Source organism: Oncorhynchus kisutch, unplaced genomic scaffold (assembly GCF_002021735.2).
Source record: "Oncorhynchus kisutch isolate 150728-3 unplaced genomic scaffold, Okis_V2 scaffold1044, whole genome shotgun sequence".
Classification (NCBI taxonomy): domain Eukaryota; kingdom Metazoa; phylum Chordata; class Actinopteri; order Salmoniformes; family Salmonidae; genus Oncorhynchus; species Oncorhynchus kisutch.
The window spans coordinates 15,837-32,042 of NW_022262989.1; the positions used below are offsets into that span (position 1 = coordinate 15,837).

A 16,206-nucleotide genomic window follows, 5' to 3' on the forward strand; every position below is an offset into this window, starting at 1 on the left:
ACTCCGTTCTCTTGAGTATGTTTTTGTGTGGACGCGAGTGAGGAGAATGCATAAAGCAATACATTTAAGAAGCACTCGCACTCCCGCCAACTGTATTACCTCACGCTTCACCACCCCATTCACTGAACCTCCTTCCAGCCAGGACAATGGCAACAATAGACGAATCAAGATATACACAAAGCAAACGTTTGACTTCACAATTATCAGCTAGATATGGGCAACTAACATGCATTTCCCCACGATCAACTGATCCTAATGTTATTCCATAGACAACCAGCAGGGGGAACTCCAGACTCGCAGGTTTTTCTGCTATCAAACACCCAAAACTCACTAACACAACAATACAACTATTTTCCACCACTGGGTTTACTCCAGTCACTACTTCAACCTTTACTGAACTACCATGAAAAATACTTTTAGACAGCTGAAGCAAACATACTTTAAAAAAAGTATCCTTTCTTATGGACGAGGGATTTGGCAGTGCGGTCATTGAGATTTCATACTTCTTGTTGGAGGCACAGGGGGATTAGCTCAAATGGTAGAGCGCTCGCTTAGCATGCGAGAGGTAGCGGGATCGATGCCCGCATCCTCCAAATATTTAGTTTGGTTCAATCAGCACACATTGTTGTTGTAGCTCTGGATACTAACCCAACAATACAACTATTTCCACCACTGGGCTTACTCCAGTCACAACTTCAACATTTACTGAACTACCATGAAAAATACTTTTAGACAGCTGAAGCAAGCATACTTTTTAAAAAAGTATCCGTTCTTATGGACGAGGGATTTGGCAGTGTGGTCATTGAGATTTCATACTTCTTGTTTTAGGCACAGGGGGATTAGCTCAAATGGTAGAGTGCTCGCTTAGCATGCGAGAGGTAGCGGGATCGATGCCCGCATCCTCCAATTACTTTGTTTGGTTCAATCAGCACACATTGTTGTTGTAGCTCTGGATACTAACCCAACAATACAACTATTTCCACCACTGGGCTTACTGCAGTCACTACTTCAACCTTTACTGAACTACCATGAAAAATACTTTTAGACAGCTGAAGCAAGCATACTTTTAAAAAAGTATCCTTTCTTATGGACGAGGGATTTGGCAGTGCGGTCATTGAGATTTCATACTTCTTTTTGAAGGCACAGGGGGATTAGCTCAAATGGTAGAGCGCCTGCTTAGCATGCGAGAGGTAGCGGGATCGATGCCCGCATCCTCCAAATATTTGGTTTGGTTCAATCAGCACACATTGTTGTTGTAGGTCTGGATACTAACCCAACAATACAACTATTTCCACCACTGGGCTTACTGCAGTCACTACTTCAACCTTTACTGAACTACCATGAAAAATACTTTTAGACAGCTGAAGCAAGCATACTTTAAAAAAAGTATCCTTTCTTATGGACGAGGGATTTGGCAATGCGGTCATTGAGATTTCATACTTCTTTTTGAAGGCACAGGGGGGTTAGCTCAAATGGTAGAGCGCTTGCTTAGCATGCGAGAGGTAGCGGGATCGATGCCCGCATCCTCCAAATATTTAGTTTGGTTCAATCAGCACACATTGTTGTTGTAGCTCTGGATACTAACCCAACAATACAACTATTTCCAACACTGGGCTTACTCCAGTCACAACTTCAACATTTACTGAACTACCATGAAAAATACTTTTAGACAGCTGAAGCAAGCATACTTTAAAAAAAGTATCCTTTCTTATGGACGAGGGATTTGGCAGTGCGGTCATTGAGATTTCATACTTCTTGTTGCAGGCACAGGGGGATTAGCTCAAATGGTAGAGCGCTCGCTTAGCATGCGAGAGGTAGCGGGATCGATGCCCGCATCCTCCAAATATTTAGTTTGGTTCAATCAGCACACATTGTTGTTGTAGCTCTGGATACTAACCCAACAATACAACTATTTCCACCACCGGGCTTACTCCAGTCACAACTTCAACATTTACTGAACTACCATGAAAAATACTTTTAGACAGCTGAAGCAAGCATACTTTTTAAAAAAGTATCCGTTCTTATGGACGAGGGATTTGGCAGTGTGGTCATTGAGATTTCATACTTCTTGTTTTAGGCACAGGGGGATTAGCTCAAATGGTAGAGTGCTCGCTTAGCATGCGAGAGGTAGCGGGATCGATGCCCGCATCCTCCAATTACTTTGTTTGGTTCAATCAGCACACATTGTTGTTGTAGCTCTGGACTAACAAATTGTATCAAGTGTGCTTGTCTGGCTCTAAAATGTAAATGTGAATTGATGCGGCTACCCGAGGACGATAGCTGGGAACAACTAGTGTCAGGTAGAGCTTGGTGACGAGTTGAAATATTAATTCAAAATAGACCTACCAGTAGACAACGCTATCGTGGCTGTTAATAATATATTAGGCTAAGTAATGTTTTATACTCTGTACTTTCAATTGTTTTGAGTTTCTGACATTTTTCTCATGCAGTGTTTTAATGGGATTATTTAGGGACAGTTCAAAAATTACTGGGTGAGTGGGGGCTTGTAGCTTTCAAACTCTAGGGGTGTTTTTCCAAACATACTACCATGCTCCACACTCATGCTCCGATTGTATTCTCCACTCCGTTCTCTTGAGTATGTTTTTGTGTGGACGCGAGTGAGGAGAATGCATAAAGCAATACATTTAAGAAGCACTCGCACTCCCCCTACTGTATTACCTCTCGCTTCACCACCCCATTCACTGAACCTCCTTCCAGCCTGGACTATGGCAACAATAGACGAATCAAGATATACACAAAGCAAACGTTTGACTTCACAATTATCAGCTAGATATGGGCAACTAACATGCATTTCCCCACGATCAACTGATCCTAATGTTATTCCACAGACAGCCAGCAGGGGGAACTCCAGACTCGCAGGTTTTTCTGCTATCAAACACCCAAAACTCACTAACACAACAATACAACTATTTCCACCACTGGGCTTACTCCAGTCACTACTTCAACATTTACTGAACTACCATGAAAAATACTTTTAGACAGCTGAAGCAAGCATACTTTTAAAAAAGTATCCTTTCTTATGGACGAGATTTGGCAGTGCGGTCATTGAGATTTCATACTTCTTGTTGGAGGCACAGGGGGATTAGCTCAAATGGTAGAGCGCTCGCTTAGCATGCGAGAGGTAGCGTGATCGATGCCCGCATCCTCCAAATATTTAGTTTGGTTCAATCAGCACACATTGTTGTTGTAGCTCTGGATACTAACCCAACAATACAACTATTTCCACCACTGGGCTTACTCCAGTCACAACTTCAACATTTACTGAACTACCATGAAAAATACCTTTAGACAGCTGAAGCAAGCATACTTTTTAAAAAGTATCCGTTCTTATGGACGAGGGATTTGGCAGTGCGGTCATTGAGATTTCATACTTCTTGTTTTAGGCACAGGGGGATTAGCTCAAATGGTAGAGCGCTCGCTTAGCATGCGAGAGGTAGCGGGATTGATGCCCGCATCCTCCAATTACTTTTTTTGGTTCAATCAGCACACATTGTTGTTGTAGCTCTGGACTAACAAATTGAATCAAGTGTGCTTGTCTGGCTCTAAAATGTAAATGTGAATTGCTGCGGCTACCCGAGGACGATAGCTGGGAACAACTAGTGTCAGGTAGAGCTTGGTGACGAGTTGAAATATTAATTCAAAATAGACCTACCAGTAGACAACGCTATCGTGGCTGTTAATAATATATTAGGCTAAGTACTGTTTTATACTCTGTACTTTCAATTGTTTTGAGTTTCTGACATTTTTCTCATGCAGTGTTTTAATGGGATTATTTAGGGACAGTTCAAAAATTACTGGGTGAGTGGGGGCTTGTAGCTCTCAAACTCTAGGGGTGTTTTTCCAAACATACTACCATGCTCCACACTCATGCTCTGATTGTATTCTCCACTCCGTTCTCTTGAGTACGTTTTTGTGTGGACGCGAGTGAGGAGAATGCATAAAGCAATACATTTAAGAAGCACTCGCACTCCCCCTACTGTATTACCTCACGCTTCACCAGCCCATTTACTGAACCTCCTTCCAGCCAGGACAATGGCAACAATAGACGAATCAAGATATACACAAAGCAAACGTTTGACTTCACAATTATCAGCTAGATATGGGCAACTAACATGCATTTCCCCACGATCAACTGATCCTAATGTTATTCCACAGACAGCCAGCAGGGGGAACTCCAGACTCGCAGGTTTTTCTGCTATCAAACACCCAAAACTCATTAACACAACAATACAACTATTTCCACCACTGGGCTTACTCCAGTCACTACTTCAACCTTTACTGAACTACCATGAAAAATACTTTTAGACAGCTGAAGCAAGCATACTTTAAAAAAAGTATCCTTTCTTATGGATGATGTATTTGGCAGTGCGGTCATTGAGATTTCATACTTCTTGTTGGAGGAACAGGGGGATTAGCTCAAATGGTAGAGCGCTCGCTTAGCATGCGAGAGGTAGCGTGATCGATGCCCGCATCCTCCAAATATTTAGTTTGGTTCAATCAGCACACATTGTTGTTGTAGCTCTGGATACTAACCCAACAATACAACTATTTCCACCACTGGGCTTACTCCAGTCACAACTTCAACATTTACTGAACTACCATGAAAAATACCTTTAGACAGCTGAAGCAAGCATACTTTTTAAAAAGTATCCGTTCTTATGGACGAGGGATTTGGCAGTGCGGTCATTGAGATTTCATACTTCTTGTTTTAGGCACAGGGGGATTAGCTCAAATGGTAGAGCGCTCGCTTAGCATGCGAGAGGTAGCGGGATTGATGCCCGCATCCTCCAATTACTTTTTTTGGTTCAATCAGCACACATTGTTGTTGTAGCTCTGGACTAACAAATTGAATCAAGTGTGCTTGTCTGGCTCTAAAATGTAAATGTGAATTGCTGCGGCTACCCGAGGACGATAGCTGGGAACAACTAGTGTCAGGTAGAGCTTGGTGACGAGTTGAAATATTAATTCAAAATAGACCTACCAGTAGACAACGCTATCGTGGCTGTTAATAATATATTAGGCTAAGTACTGTTTTATACTCTGTACTTTCAATTGTTTTGAGTTTCTGACATTTTTCTCATGCAGTGTTTTAATGGGATTATTTAGGGACAGTTCAAAAATTACTGGGTGAGTGGGGGCTTGTAGCTCTCAAACTCTAGGGGTGTTTTTCCAAACATACTACCATGCTCCACACTCATGCTCTGATTGTATTCTCCACTCCGTTCTCTTGAGTACGTTTTTGTGTGGACGCGAGTGAGGAGAATGCATAAAGCAATACATTTAAGAAGCACTCGCACTCCCCCTACTGTATTACCTCACGCTTCACCAGCCCATTTACTGAACCTCCTTCCAGCCAGGACAATGGCAACAATAGACGAATCAAGATATACACAAAGCAAACGTTTGACTTCACAATTATCAGCTAGATATGGGCAACTAACATGCATTTCCCCACGATCAACTGATCCTAATGTTATTCCACAGACAGCCAGCAGGGGGAACTCCAGACTCGCAGGTTTTTCTGCTATCAAACACCCAAAACTCATTAACACAACAATACAACTATTTCCACCACTGGGCTTACTCCAGTCACTACTTCAACCTTTACTGAACTACCATGAAAAATACTTTTAGACAGCTGAAGCAAGCATACTTTAAAAAAAGTATCCTTTCTTATGGATGATGTATTTGGCAGTGCGGTCATTGAGATTTCATACTTCTTGTTGGAGGAACAGGGGGATTAGCTCAAATGGTAGAGCGCTCGCTTAGCATGCGAGAGGTAGCGTGATCGATGCCCGCATCCTCCAAATATTTAGTTTGGTTCAATCAGCACACATTGTTGTTGTAGCTCTGGATACTAACCCAACAATACAACTATTTCCACCACTGTGCTTACTGCAGTCACTACTTCAACCTTTACTGAACTACCATGAAAAATACTTTTAGACAGCTGAAGCAAGCATACTTTAAAAAAAGTATCCTTTCTTATGGACGAGGGATTTGGCAGTGCGGTCATTGAGATTTCATACTTCTTTTCGGAGGCACAGGGGGATTAGCTCAAATGGTAGAGCGCTCGCTTAGCATGCAAGAGGTAGCGGGATCGATGCCCGCATCCTCCAATTAGTTTGTTTGGTTCAATAAGCACACATTGTTGTTGTAGCTCTGGACTGATTTAACTAATCGATGGATTAGTTAACAAATTGATTCAAGTGTGCTTGTCTGGCTCAAAAATGTGAATGTGTGTTGCTGGGGCAACCTGAGGACTGCAGTTGGGAAACACCAGTGGAAGGTAGAGTGTGGTGGCGAGTTGAAATATTGATTCAAAATAGACCTACCAGTAGACGACGCTATCGTGGCTGTTAATAATATATTAGGCTAAGTACTGTTTTATACTCTGTTCTTTCAATTGTTTTGAGTTTATGACATTTTTCTCATGCAGTGTTTTAATGGGATTATTTAGGGACAGTTCAAAAATTACTGGGTGAGTGGGGGCTTGTAGCTTTCAAACTCTAGGGGTGTTTTTCCAAACATACTACCATGCTCCACACTCATGCTCCGATTGTATTCTCCACTCCGTTCTCTTGAGTATGTTTTTGTGTGGACGCGAGTGAGGAGAATGCATAAAGCAATACATTTAAGAAGCACTCGCACTCCCCCTACTGTATTACCTCACGCTTCACCACCCCATTCACTGAACCTCCTTCCAGCCAGGACAATGGCAACAATAGACGAATCAAGATATACACAAAGCAAACGTTTGACTTCACAATTATCAGCTAGATATGGGCAACTAACATGCATTTCCCCACGATCAACTGATCCTAATGTTATTCCACAGACAGCCAGCAGGGGGAACTCCAGACTCGCAGGTTTTTCTGCTATCAAACACCCAAAACTCACTAACACAACAATACAACTATTTCTACCACTGGGCTTACTCCAGTCACTACTTCAACATTTACTGAACTACCATGAAAAATACTTTTAGACAGCTGAAGCAAGCATACTTTAAAAAAAGTATCCTTTCTTATGGACGAGGGATTTGGCAGTGCGGTCATTGAGATTTCATACTTCTTTTCGGAGGCACAGGGGGATTAGCTCAAATGGTAGAGGGCTTGCTTAGCATGCAAGAGGTAGTGGGATCGATGCCCGCATCCTCCAATTGCTTTGTTTGGTTCAATCAGCACACATTGTTGTTGTAGCTCTGGATACTAACCCAACAATACAACTATTTCCACCACTGGGCTTACTCCAGTCACAACTTCAACATTTACTGAACTACCATGAAAAATACTTTTAGACAGCTGAAGCAAGCATACTTTTAAAAAAGTATCCGTTCTTATGGACGAGGGATTTGGCAGTGCGGTCATTGAGATTTCATACTTCTTGTTTTAGGCACAGGGGGATTAGCTCAAATGGTAGAGCGCTCGCTTAGCTTGCGAGAGGTAGCGGGATCGATGCCTGCATCCTCCAATTACTTTGTTTGGTTCAATCAGCACACATTGTTGTTGTAGCTCTGGACTAACAAATTGAATCAAGTGTGCTTGTCTGGCTCTAAAATGTAAATGCTAATTGCTGCGGCTACCCGAGGACGATAGCTGGGAACAACTAGTGTCAGGTAGAGCTTGGTGACGAGTTGAAATATTAATTCAAAATAGACCTACCAGTAGACAACGCTATCGTGGCTGTTAATAATATATTAGGCTAAGTACTGTTTTATACTCTGTACTTTCAATTGTTTTGAGTTTATGACATTTTTCTCATGCAGTGTTTTAATGGGATTATTTAGGGACAGTTCAAAAATTACTGGGTGAGTGGGGGCTTGTAGCTCTCAAACTCTAGGGGTGTTTTTCCAAACATACTACCATGCTCCACACTCATGCTCCGATTGTATTCTCTACTCCGTTCTCTTGAGTATGTTTTTGTGTGGACGCGAGTGAGGAGAATGCATAAAGCAATACATTTAAGAAGCACTCGCACTCCCCCTACTGTATTACCTCACGCTTCACCACCCCATTCACTGAACCTCCTTCCAGCCAGGACAATGGCAACAATAGACGAATCAAGATATACACAAAGCAAACGTTTGACTTCACAATTATCAGCTAGATATGGGCAACTAACATGCATTTCACCCACGATCAACTGATCCTAATGTTATTCCACAGACAGCCAGCAGGGGGAACTCCAGACTCGCAGGTTTTTCTGCTATCAAACACCCAAAACTCACTAACACAACAATACAACTATTTCCACCACTGGGCTTACTCCAGTCACTACTTCAACATTTACTGAACTACCATGAAAAATACTTTTAGACAGCTGAAGCAAGCATACTTTAAAAAAAGTATCCTTTCTTATGGACGAGGGATTTGGCAGTGCGGTCATTGAGATTTCATACTTCTTTTTGAAGGCACAGGGGGATTAGCTCAAATGGTAGAGCGCTCGCTTAGCATGCGAGAGGTAGCGGGATCGATGCCCGCATCCTCCAATTACTTTGTCTGGTTCAATCAGCACACATTGTTGTTGTAGCTCTGGACTAACAAATTGAATCAAGTGTGCTTGTCTAGCTCTAAAATGTAAATGTGAATTGCTGCGGCTAACCCGAGGACGATAGCTGGGAACAACTAGTGTCAGGTAGAGCGTGGTGACGGGGGGATTAGCTCAAATGGTAGAGCGCTCGCTTAGCATGCGAGAGGTAGCGGGATCGATGCCCGCATCCTCCAAATATTTGGTTTGGTTCAATCAGCACACATTGTTGTTGTAGCTCTGGATACTAACCCAACAATACAACTATTTCCACCACTGGGCTTACTGCAGTCACTACTTCAACCTTTACTGAACTACCATGAAAAATACTTTTAGACAGCTGAAGCAAGCATACTTTTAAAAAAGTATCCTTTCTTATGGACGAGGGATTTGGCAGTGCGGTCATTGAGATTTCATACTTCTTTTCGTAGGCACAGGGGTATTAGCTCAAATGGTAGAGCGCTCACTTAGCTTGCGCGAGGTAGCGGGATCGATTCCCGCATCCTCCAATTACTTTGTTTGGTTCAATCAGCACACATTGTTGTTGTAGCTCTGGACTAACAAATTGAATCAAGTGTGCTTGTCTGGCTCTAAAATGTAAATGTGAATTGCTGCGGCTACCCGAGGACGATAGCTGGGAACAACTAGTGTCAGGTAGAGCGTGGTGACGAGTTGAAATATTAATTCAAAATAGACCTACCAGTAGACAACGCTATCGTGGCTGTTAATAATATATTAGGCTAAGTACTGTTGTATACTCTGTTCTTTCAATTGTTTTGAGTTTATGACATTTTTCTCATGCAGTGTTTTAATGGGATTATTTAGGGACAGTTCAAAAATTACTGGGTGAGTGGGGGCTTGTAGCTCTCAAACTCTAGGGGTGTTTTTCCAAACATACTACCATGCTCCACACTCATGCTCCGATTGTATTCTCCACTCCGTTCTCTTGAGTATGTTTTTGTGTGGACGCGAGTGAGGAGAATGCATAAAGCAATACATTTAAGAAGCACTCGCACTCCCGCCAACTGTATTACCTCACGCTTCACCACCCCATTCACTGAACCTCCTTCCAGCCAGGACAATGGCAACAATAGACGAATCAAGATATACACAAAGCAAACGTTTGACTTCACAATTATCAGCTAGATATGGGCAACTAACATGCATTTCCCCACGATCAACTGATCCTAATGTTATTCCATAGACAACCAGCAGGGGGAACTCCAGACTCGCAGGTTTTTCTGCTATCAAACACCCAAAACTCACTAACACAACAATACAACTATTTTCCACCACTGGGTTTACTCCAGTCACTACTTCAACCTTTACTGAACTACCATGAAAAATACTTTTAGACAGCTGAAGCAAACATACTTTAAAAAAAGTATCCTTTCTTATGGACGAGGGATTTGGCAGTGCGGTCATTGAGATTTCATACTTCTTGTTGGAGGCACAGGGGGATTAGCTCAAATGGTAGAGCGCTCGCTTAGCATGCGAGAGGTAGCGGGATCGATGCCAGCATCCTCCAAATATTTAGTTTGGTTCAATCAGCACACATTGTTGTTGTAGCTCTGGATACTAACCCAACAATACAACTATTTCCACCACTGGGCTTACTCCAGTCACAACTTCAACATTTACTGAACTACCATGAAAAATACTTTTAGACAGCTGAAGCAAGCATACTTTTTAAAAAAGTATCCGTTCTTATGGACGAGGGATTTGGCAGTGTGGTCATTGAGATTTCATACTTCTTGTTTTAGGCACAGGGGGATTAGCTCAAATGGTAGAGTGCTCGCTTAGCATGCGAGAGGTAGCGGGATCGATGCCCGCATCCTCCAATTACTTTGTTTGGTTCAATCAGCACACATTGTTGTTGTAGCTCTGGATACTAACCCAACAATACAACTATTTCCACCACTGGGCTTACTGCAGTCAATACTTCAACCTTTACTGAACTACCATGAAAAATACTTTTAGACAGCTGAAGCAAGCATACTTTTAAAAAAGTATCCTTTCTTATGGACGAGGGATTTGGCAGTGCGGTCATTGAGATTTCATACTTCTTTTTGAAGGCACAGGGGGATTAGCTCAAATGGTAGAGCGCCTGCTTAGCATGCGAGAGGTAGCGGGATCGATGCCCGCATCCTCCAAATATTTGGTTTGGTTCAATCAGCACACATTGTTGTTGTAGGTCTGGATACTAACCCAACAATACAACTATTTCCACCACTGGGCTTACTGCAGTCACTACTTCAACCTTTACTGAACTACCATGAAAAATACTTTTAGACAGCTGAAGCAAGCATACTTTAAAAAAAGTATCCTTTCTTATGGACGAGGGATTTGGCAATGCGGTCATTGAGATTTCATACTTCTTTTTGAAGGCACAGGGGGGTTAGCTCAAATGGTAGAGCGCTTGCTTAGCATGCGAGAGGTAGCGGGATCGATGCCCGCATCCTCCAAATATTTAGTTTGGTTCAATCAGCACACATTGTTGTTGTAGCTCTGGATACTAACCCAACAATACAACTATTTCCAACACTGGGCTTACTCCAGTCACAACTTCAACATTTACTGAACTACCATGAAAAATACTTTTAGACAGCTGAAGCAAGCATACTTTTTAAAAAAGTATCCGTTCTTATGGACGAGGGATTTGGCAGTGTGGTCATTGAGATTTCATACTTCTTGTTTTAGGCACAGGGGGATTAGCTCAAATGGTAGAGTGCTCGCTTAGCATGCGAGAGGTAGCGGGATCGATGCCCGCATCCTCCAATTACTTTGTTTGGTTCAATCAGCACACATTGTTGTTGTAGCTCTGGATACTAACCCAACAATACAACTATTTCCACCACTGGGCTTACTGCAGTCACTACTTCAACCTTTACTGAACTACCATGAAAAATACTTTTAGACAGCTGAAGCAAGCATACTTTAAAAAAAGTATCCTTTCTTATGGACGAGGGATTTGGCAGTGCGGTCATTGAGATTTCATACTTCTTTTTGAAGGCACAGGGGGATTAGCTCAAATGGTAGAGCGCCTGCTTAGCATGCGAGAGGTAGCGGGATCGATGCCCGCATCCTCAAAATATTTGGTTTGGTTCAATCAGCACACATTGTTGTTGTAGGTCTGGATACTAACCCAACAATACAACTATTTCCACCACTGGGCTTACTGCAGTCACTACTTCAACCTTTACTGAACTACCATGAAAAATACTTTTAGACAGCTGAAGCAAGCATACTTTTAAAAAAGTATCCTTTCTTATGGACGAGGGATTTGGCAATGCGGTCATTGAGATTTCATACTTCTTTTTGAAGGCACAGGGGGGTTAGCTCAAATGGTAGAGCGCTTGCTTAGCATGCGAGAGGTAGCGGGATCGATGCCCGCATCCTCCAAATATTTAGTTTGGTTCAATCAGCACACATTGTTGTTGTAGCTCTGGATACTAACCCAACAATACAACTATTTCCAACACTGGGCTTACTCCAGTCACAACTTCAACATTTACTGAACTACCATGAAAAATACTTTTAGACAGCTGAAGCAAGCATACTTTAAAAAAAGTATCCTTTCTTATGGACGAGGGATTTGGCAGTGCGGTCATTGAGATTTCATACTTCTTGTTGCAGGCACAGGGGGATTAGCTCAAATGGTAGAGCGCTCGCTTAGCATGCGAGAGGTAGCGGGATCGATGCCCGCATCCTCCAAATATTTAGTTTGGTTCAATCAGCACACATTGTTGTTGTAGCTCTGGATACTAACCCAACAATACAACTATTTCCACCACCGGGCTTACTCCAGTCACAACTTCAACATTTACTGAACTACCATGAAAAATACTTTTAGACAGCTGAAGCAAGCATACTTTTTAAAAAAGTATCCGTTCTTATGGACGAGGGATTTGGCAGTGTGGTCATTGAGATTTCATACTTCTTGTTTTAGGCACAGGGGGATTAGCTCAAATGGTAGAGTGCTCGCTTAGCATGCGAGAGGTAGCGGGATCGATGCCCGCATCCTCCAATTACTTTGTTTGGTTCAATCAGCACACATTGTTGTTGTAGCTCTGGACTAACAAATTGTATCAAGTGTGCTTGTCTGGCTCTAAAATGTAAATGTGAATTGATGCGGCTACCCGAGGACGATAGCTGGGAACAACTAGTGTCAGGTAGAGCTTGGTGACGAGTTGAAATATTAATTCAAAATAGACCTACCAGTAGACAACGCTATCGTGGCTGTTAATAATATATTAGGCTAAGTAATGTTTTATACTCTGTACTTTCAATTGTTTTGAGTTTCTGACATTTTTCTCATGCAGTGTTTTAATGGGATTATTTAGGGACAGTTCAAAAATTACTGGGTGAGTGGGGGCTTGTAGCTTTCAAACTCTAGGGGTGTTTTTCCAAACATACTACCATGCTCCACACTCATGCTCCGATTGTATTCTCCACTCCGTTCTCTTGAGTATGTTTTTGTGTGGACGCGAGTGAGGAGAATGCATAAAGCAATACATTTAAGAAGCACTCGCACTCCCCCTACTGTATTACCTCTCGCTTCACCACCCCATTCACTGAACCTCCTTCCAGCCTGGACTATGGCAACAATAGACGAATCAAGATATACACAAAGCAAACGTTTGACTTCACAATTATCAGCTAGATATGGGCAACTAACATGCATTTCCCCACGATCAACTGATCCTAATGTTATTCCACAGAGCCAGCAGGGGGAACTCCAGACTCGCAGGTTTTTCTGCTATCAAACACCCAAAACTCACTAACACAACAATACAACTATTTCCACCACTGGGCTTACTCCAGTCACTACTTCAACATTTACGGAACTACCATGAAAAATACTTTTAGACAGCTGAAGCAAGCATACTTTAAAAAAAGTATCCTTTCTTATGGACGAGGGATTTGGCAGTGCGGTCATTGAGATTTCATACTTCTTGTTGGAGCCACAGGGGTATTAGCTCAAATGGTAGAGCGCTCGCTTAGCATGCGAGAGGTAGCAGGATCGATACCCGCATCCTCCAAATATTTAGTTTGGTTCAATCAGCACACATTGTTGTTGTAGCTCTGGATACTAACCCAACAATACAACTATTTCCACCACTGGGCTTACTCCAGTCACAACTTCAACATTTACTGAACTACCATGAAAAATACTTTTAGACAGCTGAAGCAAGCATACTTTTTAAAAAGTATCCGTTCTTATGGACGAGGGATTTGGCAGTGCGGTCATTGAGATTTAATACTTCTTGTTTTAGGCACAGGGGGATTAGCTCAAATGGTAGAGCGCTCGCTTAGCATGCGAGAGGTAGCGGGATCGATACCCGCATCCTCTAAATATTTGGTTTGGTTCAATCAGCACACATTGTTGTTGTAGGTCTGGATACTAACCCAACAATAAAACTATTTCCACCACTGGGCTTACTGCAGTCACTACTTCAACCTTTACTGAACTACCATGAAAAATACTTTTAGACAGCTGAAGCAAGCATACTTTAAAAAAAGTATCCTTTCTTATGGACGAGGGATTTGGCAGTGCGGTCATTGAGATTTCATACTTCTTTTTGAAGGCACAGGGGGATTAGCTCAAATGGTAGAGTGCTCGCTTAGCATGCGAGAGGTATCGGGATCGATGCCCGCATCCTCCAAATACTTTGTTTGGTTCAATCAGCACACATTGTTGTTGTAGCTCTGGATACTAACCCAACAATACAACTATTTCCACCACTGGGCTTACTCCAGTCACAACTTCAACATTTACTGAACTACCATGAAAAATACTTTTAGACAGCTGAAGCAAGCATACTTTTTAAAAAGTATCCGTTCTTATGGACGAGGGATTTGGCATTGCGGTCATTGAGATTTCATACTTCTTGTTTTAGGCACAGGGGGATTAGCTCAAATGGTAGAGCGCTCGCTTAGCATGCGAGAGGTAGCGGAATCGATACCCGCATCCTCTAATTACTTTGTTTGGTTCAATCAGCACACATTGTTGTTGTAGCTCTGGATACTAACCCAACAATACAACTATTTCCACCACCGGGCTTACTCCAGTCACAACTTCAACATTTACTGAACTACCATGAAAAATACTTTTAGACAGCTGAAGCAAGCATACTTTAAAAAAAGTATCCGTTCTTATGGACGAGGGATTTGGCAGTGTGGTCATTGAGATTTCATACTTCTTGTTTTAGGCACAGGGGGATTAGCTCAAATGGTAGAGTGCTCGCTTAGCATGCGAGAGGTAGCGGGATCGATGCCCGCATCCTCCAATTACTTTGTTTGGTTCAATCAGCACACATTGTTGTTGTAGCTCTGGATACTAACCCAACAATACAACTATTTCCACCACTGGGCTTACTCCAGTCACAACTTCAACATTTACTGAACTACCATGAAAAATACTTTTAGACAGCTGAAGCAAGCATACTTTTTAAAAAGTATCCGTTCTTATGGACGAGGGATTTGGCAGTGCGGTCATTGAGATTTAATACTTCTTGTTTTAGGCACAGGGGGATTAGCTCAAATGGTAGAGCGCTCGCTTAGCATGCGAGAGGTAGCGGGATCGATGCCCGCATCCTCTAAATATTTGGTTTGGTTCAATCAGCACACATTGTTGTTGTAGGTCTGGATACTAACCCAACAATAAAACTATTTCCACCACTGGGCTTACTGCAGTCACTACTTCAACCTTTACTGAACTACCATGAAAAATACTTTTAGACAGCTGAAGCAAGCATACTTTAAAAAAAGTATCCTTTCTTATGGACGAGGGATTTGGCAGTGCGGTCATTGAGATTTCATACTTCTTTTTGAAGGCACAGGGGGATTAGCTCAAATGGTAGAGTGCTCGCTTAGCATGCGAGAGGTAGAGGGATCGATGCCCGCATCCTCCAAATACTTTGTTTGGTTCAATCAGCACACATTGTTGTTGTAGCTCTGGACTAACAAATTGTATCAAGTGTGCTTGTCTGGCTCTAAAATGTAAACGTGAATTGATGCGGCTACCCGAGGACGATAGCTGGGAACAACTAGTGTCAGGTAGAGCTTGGTGACGAGTTGAAATATTAATTCAAAATAGACCTACCAGTAGACAATGCTATCGTGGCTGTTAATAATATATTAGGCTAAGTAATGTTTTATACTCTGTACTTTCAATTGTTTTGAGTTTCTGACATTTTTCTCATGCAGTGTTTTAATGGGATTATTTAGGGACAGTTCAAAAATTACTGGGTGAGTGGGGGCTTGTAGCTTTCAAACTCTAGGGGTGTTTTTCCAAACATACTACCATGCTCCACACTCATGCTTCGATTGTATTCTCCACTCCGTTCTCTTGAGTATGTTTTTGTGTGGACGCGAGTGAGGAGAATGCATAAAGCAATACATTTAAGAAGCACTCGCACTCCCCCTACTGTATTACCTCACGCTTCACCACCCCATTCACTGAACCTCCTTCCAGCCTGGACTATGGCAACAATAGACGAATCAAGATATACACAAAGCAAACATTTGACTTCACAATTATCAGCTAGATATGGGCAACTAACATGCATTTCCCCACGATCAACTGATCCTAATGTTATTCCACAGACAGCCAGCAGGGGGAACTCCAGACTCGCAGGTTTTTCTGCTATCAAA

The 16,206-nt window shown here is 42.3% G+C and overlaps 20 non-coding genes across 20 annotated transcripts; all 20 read left to right on the forward strand.

Annotated features, from left to right (window-relative positions):
- Window positions 1-520: 520 nt before the first annotated feature.
- trnaa-agc (transfer RNA alanine (anticodon AGC)) lies at window positions 521-593 on the forward strand. The gene has a single exon. It is a non-coding gene; the product is annotated as a tRNA-Ala (tRNA).
- Window positions 594-833: 240 nt separating this feature from the next.
- Window positions 834-906, forward strand: trnaa-agc (transfer RNA alanine (anticodon AGC)). Its single transcript has one exon. It is a non-coding gene; the product is annotated as a tRNA-Ala (tRNA).
- Window positions 907-1,457: 551 nt separating this feature from the next.
- On the forward strand, window positions 1,458-1,530 carry trnaa-agc (transfer RNA alanine (anticodon AGC)). Its single transcript has one exon. It is a non-coding gene; the product is annotated as a tRNA-Ala (tRNA).
- A 239-nt stretch (window positions 1,531-1,769) lies between these two features.
- trnaa-agc (transfer RNA alanine (anticodon AGC)) lies at window positions 1,770-1,842 on the forward strand. The gene has a single exon. It is a non-coding gene; the product is annotated as a tRNA-Ala (tRNA).
- A 240-nt stretch (window positions 1,843-2,082) lies between these two features.
- Window positions 2,083-2,155, forward strand: trnaa-agc (transfer RNA alanine (anticodon AGC)). Its single transcript has one exon. It is a non-coding gene; the product is annotated as a tRNA-Ala (tRNA).
- Window positions 2,156-3,097: 942 nt separating this feature from the next.
- Window positions 3,098-3,170, forward strand: trnaa-agc (transfer RNA alanine (anticodon AGC)). Its single transcript has one exon. It is a non-coding gene; the product is annotated as a tRNA-Ala (tRNA).
- A 1,256-nt stretch (window positions 3,171-4,426) lies between these two features.
- Window positions 4,427-4,499, forward strand: trnaa-agc (transfer RNA alanine (anticodon AGC)). The gene has a single exon. It is a non-coding gene; the product is annotated as a tRNA-Ala (tRNA).
- Window positions 4,500-5,755: 1,256 nt separating this feature from the next.
- On the forward strand, window positions 5,756-5,828 carry trnaa-agc (transfer RNA alanine (anticodon AGC)). The gene has a single exon. It is a non-coding gene; the product is annotated as a tRNA-Ala (tRNA).
- A 239-nt stretch (window positions 5,829-6,067) lies between these two features.
- trnaa-agc (transfer RNA alanine (anticodon AGC)) lies at window positions 6,068-6,140 on the forward strand. The gene has a single exon. It is a non-coding gene; the product is annotated as a tRNA-Ala (tRNA).
- Window positions 6,141-8,439: 2,299 nt separating this feature from the next.
- On the forward strand, window positions 8,440-8,512 carry trnaa-agc (transfer RNA alanine (anticodon AGC)). Its single transcript has one exon. It is a non-coding gene; the product is annotated as a tRNA-Ala (tRNA).
- A 162-nt stretch (window positions 8,513-8,674) lies between these two features.
- trnaa-agc (transfer RNA alanine (anticodon AGC)) lies at window positions 8,675-8,747 on the forward strand. The gene has a single exon. It is a non-coding gene; the product is annotated as a tRNA-Ala (tRNA).
- Window positions 8,748-10,318: 1,571 nt separating this feature from the next.
- On the forward strand, window positions 10,319-10,391 carry trnaa-agc (transfer RNA alanine (anticodon AGC)). The gene has a single exon. It is a non-coding gene; the product is annotated as a tRNA-Ala (tRNA).
- Window positions 10,392-10,942: 551 nt separating this feature from the next.
- trnaa-agc (transfer RNA alanine (anticodon AGC)) lies at window positions 10,943-11,015 on the forward strand. Its single transcript has one exon. It is a non-coding gene; the product is annotated as a tRNA-Ala (tRNA).
- Window positions 11,016-11,255: 240 nt separating this feature from the next.
- On the forward strand, window positions 11,256-11,328 carry trnaa-agc (transfer RNA alanine (anticodon AGC)). Its single transcript has one exon. It is a non-coding gene; the product is annotated as a tRNA-Ala (tRNA).
- A 551-nt stretch (window positions 11,329-11,879) lies between these two features.
- On the forward strand, window positions 11,880-11,952 carry trnaa-agc (transfer RNA alanine (anticodon AGC)). Its single transcript has one exon. It is a non-coding gene; the product is annotated as a tRNA-Ala (tRNA).
- A 239-nt stretch (window positions 11,953-12,191) lies between these two features.
- Window positions 12,192-12,264, forward strand: trnaa-agc (transfer RNA alanine (anticodon AGC)). Its single transcript has one exon. It is a non-coding gene; the product is annotated as a tRNA-Ala (tRNA).
- Window positions 12,265-12,504: 240 nt separating this feature from the next.
- On the forward strand, window positions 12,505-12,577 carry trnaa-agc (transfer RNA alanine (anticodon AGC)). Its single transcript has one exon. It is a non-coding gene; the product is annotated as a tRNA-Ala (tRNA).
- A 1,254-nt stretch (window positions 12,578-13,831) lies between these two features.
- On the forward strand, window positions 13,832-13,904 carry trnaa-agc (transfer RNA alanine (anticodon AGC)). The gene has a single exon. It is a non-coding gene; the product is annotated as a tRNA-Ala (tRNA).
- An 863-nt stretch (window positions 13,905-14,767) lies between these two features.
- trnaa-agc (transfer RNA alanine (anticodon AGC)) lies at window positions 14,768-14,840 on the forward strand. The gene has a single exon. It is a non-coding gene; the product is annotated as a tRNA-Ala (tRNA).
- Window positions 14,841-15,079: 239 nt separating this feature from the next.
- trnaa-agc (transfer RNA alanine (anticodon AGC)) lies at window positions 15,080-15,152 on the forward strand. The gene has a single exon. It is a non-coding gene; the product is annotated as a tRNA-Ala (tRNA).
- The last annotated feature ends 1,054 nt before the right edge of the window (window positions 15,153-16,206 follow it).